Source organism: Gnatocerus cornutus, unplaced genomic scaffold (assembly GCF_029298725.1).
Source record: "Gnatocerus cornutus isolate USDA-ARS CGAHR unplaced genomic scaffold, icGnaCorn1.1 ctg00000238.1, whole genome shotgun sequence".
Taxonomy (NCBI): Eukaryota; Metazoa; Arthropoda; class Insecta; order Coleoptera; family Tenebrionidae; genus Gnatocerus; species Gnatocerus cornutus.
The window spans coordinates 40,001-55,000 of NW_028275557.1; the positions used below are offsets into that span (position 1 = coordinate 40,001).

The 15,000-nt window shown below is 39.6% G+C and overlaps 3 non-coding genes across 3 annotated transcripts in view; all 3 read right to left on the reverse strand.

Moving 5' to 3' along the window:
• Positions 1–214, reverse strand: part of LOC148165716 (large subunit ribosomal RNA) — a 4,039-nt gene extending 3,825 nt beyond the window's left edge. Inside the window, exon 1 of the ribosomal RNA XR_015771233.1 lies at positions 1–214. This exon is cut by the window's left edge and continues 3,825 nt beyond it. This is a non-coding gene — a ribosomal RNA (large subunit ribosomal RNA).
• Positions 215–872: 658 nt separating this feature from the next.
• On the reverse strand, positions 873–1,029 carry LOC148165717 (5.8S ribosomal RNA). The gene has a single exon (XR_015771230.1). It is a non-coding gene; the product is annotated as a 5.8S ribosomal RNA (ribosomal RNA).
• A 1,616-nt stretch (positions 1,030–2,645) lies between these two features.
• On the reverse strand, positions 2,646–4,566 carry LOC148165718 (small subunit ribosomal RNA). Its single transcript, XR_015771232.1, has one exon. It is a non-coding gene; the product is annotated as a small subunit ribosomal RNA (ribosomal RNA).
• Between the last annotated feature and the right edge of the window lie 10,434 nt (positions 4,567–15,000).

Consider the following 15,000-nt stretch of genomic DNA (forward strand, 5'->3'; position numbering starts at 1 on the left):
CCCCGTTCAAGATGGACTTGGACGCGCCGCACGATCTCGGGATGACGGATCCTCCCTAACACCACATTTCCCGGCGTCCGGTTTCGGCCGCGGGATTCGGTGCTGGGCTTCTCCCTGTTCGCTCGCCGCTACTGAGGGAATCCTAGTTAGTTTCTTTTCCTCCGCTTAGTAATATGCTTAAATTCAGCGGGTAGTCTCACCTGCTCTGAGGTCGCATATGAAAAATAAAAATTTTTCATTCGGTCATTTCGACGATCACGACACGTCTCCCATTCCTTGCTATACGTGTTCGTCATTTTTCTTTTTAAAAAATGGCTAAGTTTACAGAAACGCTTACGATCTGACGTCTGTCGCGATTTGCATTACACGTCTCGGACACGACGACCGTCTATAACGTTCTCAACCTTAAAACGCCATTTTTTTTTTTAAATGACGACATGTTGAAGAAATAGGACGTGCTACGCCGAAAGACCAGCCAACAACTACAACAAGTAGTAGTTGGTCGCTTTCGCGTCTTAAGATGTCGCGCAAATTTACTCGCTGCACGAGAAACGCACACAAACACACGATTCTACGACACACCACGCAAGAACATGTGCCGACGTAAACACTTTCGTATTTATGATTCGCAAGGTGGACGTCCGACGGACTTTGTAAAAAAAAAATACAAAGCATACCCGTCCCGTCCTTTTTGACGAAAAAACACGCTCGAGTAAACGTCTCGGCACACGTTCGAGGCGTGCGTCGTTATATCGTGACGTAAGTGACGATCACGTACATTAATGAGTACCTATTCGACGCGTCGCAACACATCCAACACGCTCCGACGTTTTCGTCCGAAAACGAAAACCGAGCAGTCTTTGAAATTGACACGACCCTCAGCCAGGAGTGGTCCGGGAACATTATATCCGAGGACCGCAATGTGCGTTCGAAATGTCGATGTTCATGTGTCCTGCAGTTCACAAGTTGACGCGCAATTAGCTGCGTTCTTCATCGACCCACGAGCCAAGTGATCCACCGTTCAGGGTAATCTTTTTAAAATTTAAACGCTCGTTCCACAAGAACCCCGATCATGCCGATCGTCCAGCTGTCTATACACGTCTTGCAAAAATTTTTGCGTACGTGCGTACATCCGAAACGAAAATGATCTTCGTGGTTCCGAAACGTGCCACGTCTAAAATTTCGGTGTTGTGGTATGGATATTTATGATTCTCGCTCTTAATTGTCTTTCGTCCGTACTTTCTCGTCTGAAAGGGAACGCGATCGTCGGTCTCAGTTTTACGCGTACGAAAAAATTAAAAAAAATATTAACCCAAACACAAATTTGTATCCGCGCACCGAAAAAGAAGCACTTTTCTTTTTCACGCGGTCTCCGCTTTTACACGCAAAGTACGAGCATGTATGTGTGAAGATGGGACATGTTCGATACGATTTTAATTAGGAATTTGCCAATTTCCTTTTTCTCAGCAATAATTTTAATAAATAATGCTGCTTTCTCTCATAAACTACATTTTCGGTAGTTTTCCTTTATTGTGTCTTTCATTTAGTGTGCGTGTGTCAAGCACTTTAAAAAGTGTGACGAAGAGACGGTTTTTGATCGATCGGAATCAACACATCATTACATCATCGTACTCGTTATGAAAAAGCGAATTAGTATCCGCCGTAAGCGAAAAGAGATTTTCGCGGGCGGTCTTTGTGTTCGTGTTTCAATTTTCTTTCTATATTTTTTCGTCGCCAAACCGAAGACAGATCGTGAATTTTGACGAAAAAATCTATAGACGTGCCAGACTGAGCGTCTAACATAAAATCCTCAAGTTTACCGTTCTATATCGTGACTTAATGACGATTGACGGTGTATATAATTTTGAAATGGTGCAGTCGTACGCTCCGTAAAGAGAATTTTACCGTTTCTAACGAAATCACTTTACCACATCTACCAAAAACATTAAAAAAGCAAGGTGTGATGTGTGTGTGATCGCTCGTTTAACGGCGCTTTCAAAAAACTCTTTGAAGCGTCTAACGACGAACATCATTCACGCGAATCGTAAAATCGGGAGCGTTTCTCGCCGGTCCCGTAGCCGGGCGTAAATCATTTAAAACCCACGGAGTCGTAACCTAATTCGACACCTGCGATTTTCTTCTTTCTCGACTACTCTGCTACATCCTCTCCGTGTGTCCGAAAAAAGAGGACTTCTAACGTCTTTCGACTTTCGCGGTGGAGTTCACAACTTTCCGCGATCCGGTCGAAAAACCGAAAGCGTCCCTCCTTTTTTCCATCATTGGAAAAGATCGAGAGATAGTACAAAAAAAATCAAAAAATCTAGGTACCCGAAGAAACAGCCGTATGCCCGAGCGAATTCGGTTTTTCTCGTTCAAAAAAGGTGAAAAACTCGATCGCAAGGACCGGCGCTGCGGGCCAGCGTAACGCTATTGTTTTTCCGAATATGTACGATTCGTAGTTCAAAACGTCGTACACACGGTGTTTCAAAAAGAAACAAGCAACGGCACGACAAAAGATCGTGCCGTCGACTCCATGTCATCGACGACGGTGTTGTAAAAACATAAAGTGTACATCGACACGATCAAATAAAAATGCATAATAATAAATTATACATATGTCAAAATTCGTGTGTACGAGGACACGTTAATGATCCTTCCGCAGGTTCACCTACGGAAACCTTGTTACGACTTTTACTTCCTCTAAATGATCAAGTTTGGTCATCTTCCCAGCGACATCGACGACGTCGAAACGCCATCGCGTACCGGTCCGAAGACCTCACTAAATCATTCAATCGGTAGTAGCGACGGGCGGTGTGTACAAAGGGCAGGGACGTAATCAACGCGAGCTTATGACTCACGCTTACTGGGAATTCCTCGTTCATGGGGAACAATTGCAAGCCCCAATCCCTAGCACGAAGGAGGTTCAGCGGGTTACCCGGACCGCTCGGTCAGGGAGGACACGCTGATTCCTTCAGTGTAGCGCGCGTGCGGCCCAGAACATCTAAGGGCATCACAGACCTGTTATTGCTCAATCTCGTGCGGCTAGAAGCCGCCTGTCCCTCTAAGAAGAATTGTTTGTACGCCGACAGTAAAAACCGCGCACGACCACCGGGCGAACCCAGGATCGACGGGCCTTTGGGATGTCGAAATACGCCTATTTAGCAGGCTAGAGTCTCGTTCGTTATCGGAATTAACCAGACAAATCGCTCCACCAACTAAGAACGGCCATGCACCACCACCCACCGAATCAAGAAAGAGCTCTCAATCTGTCAATCCTTCCGGTGTCCGGGCCTGGTGAGGTTTCCCGTGTTGAGTCAAATTAAGCCGCAGGCTCCACTCCTGGTGGTGCCCTTCCGTCAATTCCTTTAAGTTTCAGCTTTGCAACCATACTTCCCCCGGAACCCAAAAGCTTTGGTTTCCCGGAAGCTGCCCGCCGAGTCATCGGAAGAACGTCGGCGGATCGCTAGCTGGCATCGTTTATGGTTAGAACTAGGGCGGTATCTGATCGCCTTCGAACCTCTAACTTTCGTTCTTGATCAATGAAAGCGTTTTTGGCAAATGCTTTCGCTTCTGTCCGTCTTGCGACGATCCAAGAATTTCACCTCTAACGTCGCAATACGAATGCCCCCATCCGTTCCTATTAATCATTACCTCGGGGTTCCGAAAACCAACAAAATAGAACCGAGGTCCTATTCCATTATTCCATGCACACAGTATTCAGGCGAAGTTTTAGCCTGCTTTAAGCACTCTAATTTGTTCAAAGTAAACGTGCCGGCCCACCTCGACACTCAATGAAGAGCACCGCGGCGGGATTGAGTTGGGCCGCCCTCTCGAGCTAAGCCCACCGGCAGGACGTCCCGCGGCACGCCAGTTGACACCGCGAACGATGAACCGGCGGCGCGGGACACAGATTCGACTACGAGCTTTTTAACCGCAACAACTTTAATATACGCTATTGGAGCTGGAATTACCGCGGCTGCTGGCACCAGACTTGCCCTCCAATTGATCCTCGTTAAAGGGTTTAGAGTGTACTCATTCCGATTACGGGGCCTCGGATGAGTCCCGTATCGTTATTTTTCGTCACTACCTCCCCGTGCCGGGAGTGGGTAATTTGCGCGCCTGCTGCCTTCCTTGGATGTGGTAGCCGTTTCTCAGGCTCCCTCTCCGGAATCGAACCCTGATTCCCCGTTACCCGTTACAACCATGGTAGGCGCAGAACCTACCATCGACAGTTGATAAGGCAGACATTTGAAAGATGCGTCGCCGGTGCGAGACCGTGCGATCAGCGTAAAGTTATTCAGAGTCACCAAGTTGTACGATGACGGAGACCGCCACCGATTGGTTTTGATCTAATAAAAGCGCTCCTTCCGTTTCCGGTTGGAGCTCTGTTTGCATGTATTAGCTCTAGAATTACCACAGTTATCCAAGTAAATGTGGGTACGATCTAAGGAACCATAACTGATTTAATGAGCCTTTCGCGGTTTCACCTTAATTTGGCTTGTACTGAGACATGCATGGCTTAATCTTTGAGACAAGCATATGACTACTGGCAGGATCAACCAGGGAACTGCGTTCTTGTTTTAAAATAAGAGAGTTTTAGTCTTTCTTTCCTTCTAGTCATATAAGCTACAATAATCGTAGAATTTCGGAAAGACACCTGCTGCTCTTATAAAAAACTGAACACTTTCCTATTATTGTTTTGAAGAAAGTGTGCGTGTCTGCGAAACGAAAACCTCGTAAGAAGAGACGTAACGCCACGCGATCTTTCTGGATGGAAAATTTTTCGACATTTTTTTCACATCATCCTTGATTGAATCTCCTGCAACAATTTTATTCTTATTCATCCGTTCTAAGTTGTCGTCGTCGTCGAAATAAATAATTTGTACACACTTCGGGGTACACGTTTGTCAAAATTCATGAAATGCAACGTAACATTTTTACTTTAATAAATTTTTACAGTGCATTCAGATCGACTAAACGAACAACGACGGATGAATTGATTTATGGATTTTTATTTGTTGCGACTCATCGGAGGAGAGAGTGAAGAAAAAATAATCCAATATCATGGTTACGGAATAATTTTCTATGACTTTTTCATCCTTGTTTGAATCTTGCAACAATTAATTTTATTCATCCGTTCTAAGTTGTCGTCGTCGTCGAAATAAATAATTTGTACACATTTCGGTACACGTTTGTCAAAATTCATGAAATGCAAACGTAACATTTTACTTTAATAAATTTTTACAGTGCATTCAGATCGACTAAACGAACAACGACGGATGGATTACTTATTTTTGTTGCGACTCATCGGACGAAAAGTAGAAACATAATCCTCCATTGTAATATAGTTTTTACGGAAAATTTTTCTTTTATTTTATATCCTTGATTGAATGCTGCATTTTATCCGTCTTTTTTTCGTCAAAAACAGAGATCAATGCGATTCATCGGACGAAGAAATAATTTCCCAGTTCAAAATTTAGAGATTTTTGGGCACATCGACTTGAAATTTTATCGTAAAGAAAAAATATCGTCGTCGACAAGCAAAAGTTCAAACATTCTCCATACTCTTCGCTAGATTGAAAGCGACGGTTTATTGTGAGATTTCTCTTTAGAAATATTCACACGTTACGAGTTTATGAAATTTTATTTATTTCAAAATTCTCGCTCGGACTTTAGTGAGTTGACGCATTTGTTAATTTTTGGTCGTTCTGACACGAACACATAAAATCTTTGATTGCATTTGGACCGCTAACATAGAAACGCTCGCCGCATCCGCAATCTCGCTGTGCATGGTCAATGGCAAGATTTGTCATCCCTCAAACGATGGTGGGTCCACAGGGTACACATTCCGGCCATCGTCCCAACTACGGGTAAGTCGCGGTGTACGAGAGGTAACAAGATAATCGGACGCACATAAAATCACATTTCGATCGTACGCTTTTGTCCGCTGCTACATACCACCACTACTATCCCTATATATGCCTGCGCGGCAGCGTTCAGCTCTGAATCACTCGATGCGCGAAACGGTCGAAATCCCATAGCGCGCCGGCCGCTCGCTATGGGCGAGGGGTCGGGTAAATCGGTCTGATCGCTCGGTGCAAAAGTCCGTTTGGGTACTTAGAGACGGAATTTTAAAATTCTGATTTCGCAGATCAATTTCAAGGGTCATTAGGACTCGAATGCCGTTAACGGTGTTTTGAAAAAAATATTTTTTACGTTTTTACGGCATTTCGACCGAACACCTCAGTTCCGACTTCGGACTTAGAATAATTTTCATCAAAATTTCGAACGCCTCAGTTTCCAGAGGGTTTTAGATCCCGTTTAGTTAGGGGTTTGAAATTATCACAGCCACCCTTGTTTGGTGTTAGTTCGACCGTAACTTTTGTTCGTTTGCATTTAATTTCGATTTTTCTGGGACTTTTGGTCAATGTAAATTTATCAACCGCTACACTTCCGACTTCGGACTTAGACGAATGAGCGCCGAACGCTACAGTTTCGACTTCGGACTTAGAAAAATTTCGCTCGACCGCCACAGTTTCGAATTGGACTTAGAAAAATTTCGGTCGAACGCCTCAGTTTCGAATCGGACTTAGAAAAATTTTGGTCGACCGCTACAGTTTCGACTTCGGACTTAGAAAAATTTCGTTCGAACGCTACAGTTTCGACTTCGGACTTGGAAAAATTTCGCTCGACCGCCACAGTTCCAACATGAGACTTAGAAAAATTTTTATCAAAAATTCGAACACCTCAGTTTCGACTACGGACTTAGAAAAATTTCGCTCGACCGCCACAGTTCCTATTTCGGACTTAGAAAAATTTTCATCAAAATTTCGAACGCCTCAGTTTCCAGAGGGTTTTAGATCCCGTTTAATTAGAAGCTTGAAATTATAAAATCTACCTTCTATCGATGTTAGTTCGACCCAAACATTTGTTCGTTTGCATTTAATTTCGATTTTTCTCGTACTTTTGGTCAATGTAAATTTGTCAACCGCTACACTTCCGACTTCGGACTTAGACGAATGAGCGCCGAACGCTACAGTTTCGACTTCGGACTTAGAAAAATTTCGTTCGAACGCTACAGTTTCGACTTCGGACTTGGAAAAATTTCGCTCGACCGCCACAGTTCCAACATGAGACTTAGAAAAATTTTTATCAAAAATTCGAACACCTCAGTTTCGACTACGGACTTAGAAAAATTTCGCTCGACCGCCACAGTTCCTATTTCGGACTTAGAAAAATTTTCATCAAAATTTCGAACGCCTCAGTTTCCAGAGGGTTTTAGATCCCGTTTAATTAGGAGCTTGAAATTATAAAATCTACCTTCTATCGATGCTAGTTCGACCCAAACATTTGTTCGTTTGGATTTAATTTCGATTTTTCTCGGACTTTTGGTCAATGTAAATTTGTCAACCGCTACACTTCCGAGTTCGGACTTAGACGAATGAGCGCCGAACGCTACAGTTTCGACTTCGGACTTAGAAAAATTTTGTTCGAACGCTACAGTTTCGAATTGGACTTGGAAAAATTTCGGTCGAACGCCTCAGTTTCGAATCGGACTTAGAAAAATTTTGGTCGACCGCTACAGTTTCGACTTCGGACTTGGAAAAATTTCGATCGAACGCCACAGTTCCGACTTTTTTTCGAAACTGTAGCGTTCAGTCAAATTGCCGTAAAAACGTAAAAAACTTTTTTTACAAAACATGGTCGACAGCATTCGAGTCCTAATAATCCTTGAAATTGATCTGCGAAATCAGAATTTTAAAATTCCGTCTCTAAGTACCCAAACGGACTTTTGCACCGAGCGATCAGACCGTTTTACTCTACCCCTCGCCCATAGCGAGCGGCCGGCGCACTATGGGATTTCGATCGTTTCACGCATCGAGCGATTCAGAGCTGATCGCTGCCGCGGTGGCATATATAGGGAGTAGTGATGGTAAGTGGCAGCGATGACGGACAAGTACGCACGATGAATGGATTGACATGAAATCAAATGTGCGCGTCCGTACGATCTGTTACCTCTCGTACATCGCGACCCCGTTTAATGATATTATGCTAAATTAAAAATAAAAATACATCGATGAAATAAAAAGTGGTAAGTCTCTAGAAAGACAATATACCGCTGTGAATAAAAATTTCTCGATGAATAGCGAAATGTGAATTAGTCCGCCTGTAACGTGCATTTTGCGAACGAATTAGCTAATTCACCGCTAGTTAAAAAACGTGACCACCCAGTGCTCTTATCCAAAGTCGTCTGCAAATGAGATGAAATTAATAATCTTGACTCTAATGCAGACGACAAATTGAATTGAATAATTTACTTGAATAATGTGACGGATCTATAAAATAAAACACAAAGCCCGAAACACCAAGCAGTAAAAATCTCGATTATTGTTCCGCCCGTTGAAAAACAAAAGATCCGTCACATGGTAAGCAGAACTGGTGAAAATTGTGAAAGACTTGTTTCTCCTCCGATAACAAGCTTGAATTAAATATGATCGAGTGAATGATATTGGAAACCAAAGAACGAAACTGAGGAGAAGCAAATGTTCAGTAATATATTATGAATAATTATAATATTAATATAAATAATAATATTATATTAAAAATGGGAATTGTATGTGGTTGATGGAAAAAGTTTTTTTTTCTGTTGACCGCTACAGTTCCCAATTTGGACTTAAAAAAAAAAAAAAAAAAAAAAAAAAAAATTGTGTATACGGAAGGTAAAAAGCAAAAAATAAAATATTTTATTATTTTTTTTACTTTTTTTACGGGTCCCTACCGCTACAGTTCCCACTGAATGTGTCCTTTTCGCGCTAAGTCCATGCAGTCGCTACAGTTCCGAAACTGGACTTGTAAAAATTTCGACATTTTTGAACGCATCAGTTCCGAACGAGGTTTCAAAACTGTAGCGTTCGGTGTAAACGTATCAGTTCCGAATGAGTTTTCGCAACTGTGGCGTTTCATTTTTGTGCTTTCATGGTTGCATAAACAATCGCCAGTGTGAACGCTTCAGTTCCGAATGAGTTTTCGAAACTGTAGCGTTTCATATTTGTGCTTTCATGGTTGCATAAGCAATCGCCAGTGTGAACGCTTCAGTTCCGAATAGATTTTCGAAACTGTAGCGTTCAATGTGAACGCTTCAGTTCCGACTTTGGACTTAGAATAATTTTCATCAAAATTCGAACGCCACAGTTTCGAAAGGGTTTTAGATCCCGTTCAGTTAGGGACTTAAAATTATGACATCCACTTTCGATTAATGTTAGTTCGGTCCGAACTTTTGTTCATTTTCATTTAATTTCAATTTTTCTCGGACTTTTGGTCTTTGTTAATTTTGTCCTTTCGAAACTGTAACGTTCAATGTGAACGCTTCAGTTCCGAATAAATTCTCGAAACTGTAACGTTCAAAGTGAACGCCTCAGTTCCGAATAGATTCTCGAAACTGTAGCGTTCAATGTGAACGCTTCAGTTCCGAATAGATTCTCGAAACTGTAGCGTTCAATGTGAACGCTTCAGTTCCGAATAGATTCTCGAAACTGTAGCGTTCAATGTGAACGCTTCAGTTCCGACTTTGGACTTGGAATAATTTTCATCAAAATTCGAACGCCACAGTTTCGAAAGGGTTTTAGATCCCGTTTAGTTAGGGACTTAAAATTATGACATCCACTTTCGATTAATGTTAGTTCGGTCCGAACTTTTGTTCGTTTTCATTTAATTTCGATTTTTCTCGGACATTTAGACTATGCGAATTTTAGATTTTTCAAGCTGTAGCGTTTGGCGAGAACGCCGCAGTTACGGACAGGTTTTGTGTCAGACTTTCAATAATCTGAAAAAACTCCGAAAAAAGAAAATAATTAGTGTTTTCATGGTTGCATAACAATTTAAAATTCATGCACAAAAATAATCCATCTATATTTCCGTTATTCAAGAATGCAAAGGAAAGACGAAAGTTCGGCAACAATTAGTTTAAGCGGTTGCATAACCATTCAAACGTTATGCTTAAACACAATCCATTTACGATATATAATAAAAATAAAGCTTTATTATCAACTTTGAAGTCCATTCTATTGCTGATCTTTAGACCTATAGATTAGGTCAAGATGTCAAATGTCAAAAAACAACTACAGGTTCCTGTATTTGTAGCAATGCTGGCGCCATCTGTAGAACAGTTACCTAAACTTGAAAGTCAAAAAAATTACAGCTTTCTGTAACTATTAATGTTGGTATCGCCACCTGTTAGTCGAAAACATAATTTAGTGGCGCCATCTATATGACAGGTCTGGAACTTCACAAATGTCAAAAATTACTGGTTTTTACTTTATTTACATATTTTTTTTGAAATTTGGCGCCCATTTTGACCCAAAAGTGGCGCCATCTATGTGTCAGGTCTGGAACTTCATAAATGTCAAAAATTACAAGATTCTGGGTTCATTTACGTATTTTTCTTGAATTTTAAGCATAATTTGACCTGACCTGACCCTAAAATGGCGTCATCTATGTGTCAGGTCTGGAACTTCAGAAATGTCAAAAATTACTGTTTTTTCCTTTATTTTACATATTGTTTTTGAATTTCGGCGCCTATTTTGACTCAAAAATGGCGCCATCTAAATGACAGGTCTGGAACTTCAGAAATGTCAAAAATTACAAGATTCTGGGAAGATTCTGGGTTAATTTACGTATTTTTCTTGAATTTTAAGCATAATTTGACCTGACCTGACCCTAAAATGGCGTCATCTATGTGTCAGGTCTGGAACTTCAGAAATGTCAAAAATTACTGTTTTTTCCTTTATTTTACATATTGTTTTTGAATTTCGGCGCCTATTTTGACTCAAAAATGGCGCCATCTAAATGACAGGTCTGGAACTTCAGAAATGTCAAAAATTACAAGATTCTGGGAAGATTCTGGGTTAATTTACGTATTTTTCTTGAATTTTAAGCATAATTTGACCTGACCTGACCCTAAAATGGCGCCATCTATGTGTCAGGTCTGGAACTTCAGAAATGTCAAAAATTACTGTTTTTTCCTTTATTTTACATATTGTTTTTGAATTTTGGCGCCTATTTTGACTCAAAAATGGCGCCATCTATATGACAGGTCTGGAACTTCAGAAATGTCAAAAATTACAAGATTCTGGGTTAATTTACGTATTTTTTTTGAATGTTAAGCATAATTTGACCTGACCTGACCCTAAAATGGCGCCATCTATGTGTCAGGTCTGGAACTTCATAAATGTCAAAAATTACTGTTTTTCCTTTATTTTACATATTGTTTTTGAATTTTGGCGCCTATTTTAACTCAAAAATGGCGCCATCTATATGACAGGTCTGGAACTTCAGAAATGTCAAAAATTACAAGATTCTGGGTTAATTTACGTATTTTTCTTGAATTTTAAGCATAATTTGACCTAACTGACCCTAAAATGGCGCCATCTATGTGTCAGGTCTGGAACTTCATAAATGTCAAAAATTACTGTTTTTCCTTTATTTTACATATTGTTTTTGAATTTTGGCGCCTATTTTGACTCAAAAATGGCGCCATCTATGTGACAGGTCTGGAACTTCACAAATGTCAAAAATTACTGTTTTTTCCTATATTTTACATATTGTTTTTGAATTTTGGCGCCTATTTTAACTCAAAAATGGCGCCATCTATGTGACAGGTCTGGAACTTCAGAAATGTCAAAAATTACAAGATTCTGGGAAGATTCTGGGTTAATTTACGTATTTTTCTTGAATTTTAAGCATAATTTGACCTGACCTGACCCTAAAATGGCGCCATCTATGTGTCAGGTCTGGAACTTCAGAAATGTCAAAAATTACTGTTTTTTCCTTTATTTTACATATTGTTTTTGAATTTTGGCGCCTATTTTGACTCAAAAATGGCGCCATCTATATGACAGGTCTGGAACTTCAGAAATGTCAAAAATTACAAGATTCTGGGTTAATTTACGTATTTTTTTTGAATGTTAAGCATAATTTGACCTGACCTGACCCTAAAATGGCGCCATCTATGTGTCAGGTCTGGAACTTCAGAAATGTCAAAAATTACTGTTTTTTCCTTTATTTTACATATTGTTTTTGAATTTTGGCGCCTATTTTGACTCAAAAATGGCGCCATCTATGTGACAGGTCTGGAACTTCACAAATGTCAAAAATTACAAGATTCTGGGAAGATTCTGGGTTAATTTACGTATTTTTCTTGAATTTTAAGCATAATTTGACCTGACCTGACCCTAAAATGGCGCCATCTATGTGTCAGGTCTGGAACTTCAGAAATGTCAAAAATTACTGTTTTTTCCTTTATTTTACATATTGTTTTTGAATTTTGGCGCCTATTTTGACTCAAAAATGGCGCCATCTATATGACAGGTCTGGAACTTCAGAAATGTCAAAAATTACAAGATTCTGGGTTAATTTACGTATTTTTTTTGAATGTTAAGCATAATTTGACCTGACCTGACCCTAAAATGGCGCCATCTATGTGTCAGGTCTGGAACTTCAGAAATGTCAAAAATTACTGTTTTTTCCTTTATTTTACATATTGTTTTTGAATTTTGGCGCCTATTTTGACTCAAAAATGGCGCCATCTATGTGACAGGTCTGGAACTTCACAAATGTCAAAAATTACTGTTTTTTCCTATATTTTACATATTGTTTTTGAATTTTGGCGCCTATTTTAACTCAAAAATGGCGCCATCTATATGACAGGTCTGGAACTTCAGAAATGTCAAAAATTACAAGATTCTGGGTTAATTTACGTATTTTTCTTGAATTTTAAGCATAATTTGACCTGACCTGACCCTAAAATGGCGTCATCTATGTGTCAGGTCTGGAACTTCAGAAATGTCAAAAATTACTGTTTTTTCCTTTATTTTACATATTGTTTTTGAATTTCGGCGCCTATTTTGACTCAAAAATGGCGCCATCTAAATGACAGGTCTGGAACTTCAGAAATGTCAAAAATTACAAGATTCTGGGAAGATTCTGGGTTAATTTACGTATTTTTCTTGAATTTTAAGCATAATTTGACCTGACCTGACCCTAAAATGGCGCCATCTATGTGTCAGGTCTGGAACTTCAGAAATGTCAAAAATTACTGTTTTTTCCTTTATTTTACATATTGTTTTTGAATTTTGGCGCCTATTTTGACTCAAAAATGGCGCCATCTATATGACAGGTCTGGAACTTCAGAAATGTCAAAATTACAAGATTCTGGGTTAATTTACGTATTTTTTTTGAATGTTAAGCATAATTTGACCTGACCTGACCCTAAAATGGCGCCATCTATGTGTCAGGTCTGGAACTTCATAAATGTCAAAAATTACTGTTTTTTCCTTTATTTTACATATTGTTTTGAATTTTGGCGCCTATTTTGACTCAAAAATGGCGCCATCTATATGACAGGTCTGGAACTTCATAAATGTCAAAATTACAAGATTCTGGGTTAATTTACGTATTTTTCTTGAATTTTAAGCATAATTTGACCTGACCTGACCCTAAAATGGCGTCATCTATGTGTCAGGTCTGGAACTTCAGAAATGTCAAAAATTACAAGTTTTTAGGTTTATTTACATATTTAAAAAAAAAAATTGTAGTTGTGGCTTTCCATCGAAATTCATCTACTGAAAAATGTAGCTGTTTTCAACTTGTTATTCGTCAAGTTTTGAATTTTCGTAATTGCAACGTTCGAATGAAATTTGTGGATTTATGACTTTTCGGAATTGGTCAACTCAAAAGTTTTAGAATTGTAACGTTAGATTGAAATCAGTGAGCTTAGAAGTTTTCGGAACTGTAACGTTGGAGGGAAGTCTGTGAATTATAAGTTTTCGGAAGTTTAACGTTCGAGTGAAATCAGTGAGCTTAGAAGTTTTCGGAACTGTAACGTTCAGCTGAGATCGGTAAAGTTAAAAGTTTTCGAAGTGTAACGTTCGAGTGAAATCAGTGGACTTGGGAGTTTCGGAACTGTAACGTTCAGCAAAAATTGGTCGAGTTAAAAGTTTTCGGAACTGTAACGTTCAGCTGAAATTTGTTAAGTCAAGAGCTGTAGATTAAAATTTGTAAACTTATGAGTTTTTGGAACTGTAACGTTCAGCTGAGATTGGTTAAGTTAAAAGTTTTCGGAAGTGTAACGTTAGATTGAAATCAGTGAGCTTAGAAGTTTTCGGAACTGTAACGTTGGAGGGAAGTCTGTGAATTTATAAGTTTTCGGAAGTTTAACGTTCGAGTGAAATCAGTGAGCTTAGAAGTTTTCGGAACTGTAACGTTCAGCTGAGATCGGTAAAGTTAAAAGTTTTCGGAAGTGTAACGTTCGAGTGAAATCAGTGGACTTGGGAGTTTTCGGAACTGTAACGTTCAGCAAAAATTGGTCGAGTTAAAAGTTTTCGGAACTGTAACGTTCAGCTGAAATTTGTTAAGTCAAGAGCTGTAGATTAAAATTTGTAAACTTATGAGTTTTTGGAACTGTAACGTTCAGCTGAGATTGGTTAAGTTAAAAGTTTTCGGAAGTGAAACGTTAGATTGAAATCAGTGAGCTTAGAAGTTTTCGGAACTGTAACGTTGGAGGGAAGTCTGTGAATTTATAAGTTTTCGGAAGTTTAACGTTCGAGTGAAATCAGTGAGCTTAGAAGTTTTCGGAACTGTAACGTTCAGCTGAGACGGTAAAGTTAAAAGTTTTCGGAAGTGTAACGTTCGAGTGAAATCAGTGGACTTGGGAGTTTTCGGAACTGTAACGTTCAGCAAAAATTGGTCGAGTTAAAAGTTTTCGGAACTGTAACGTTCAGCTGAAATTTGTTAAGTCAAGAGCTGTAGATTAAAATTTGTAAACTTATGAGTTTTTGGGAACTGTAACGTTCAGCTGAGATTGGTTAAGTTAAAAGTTTTCGGAAGTGTAACGTTCGAGTAAAATCAGTGGACTTATGAGTTTTCGGAACTGTAACGTTTAGCTAAAATTGGTCAAGTTAAAAGTTTTCGGAAGTGTAACGTTCAGCTGAAATTCGTTAAGTG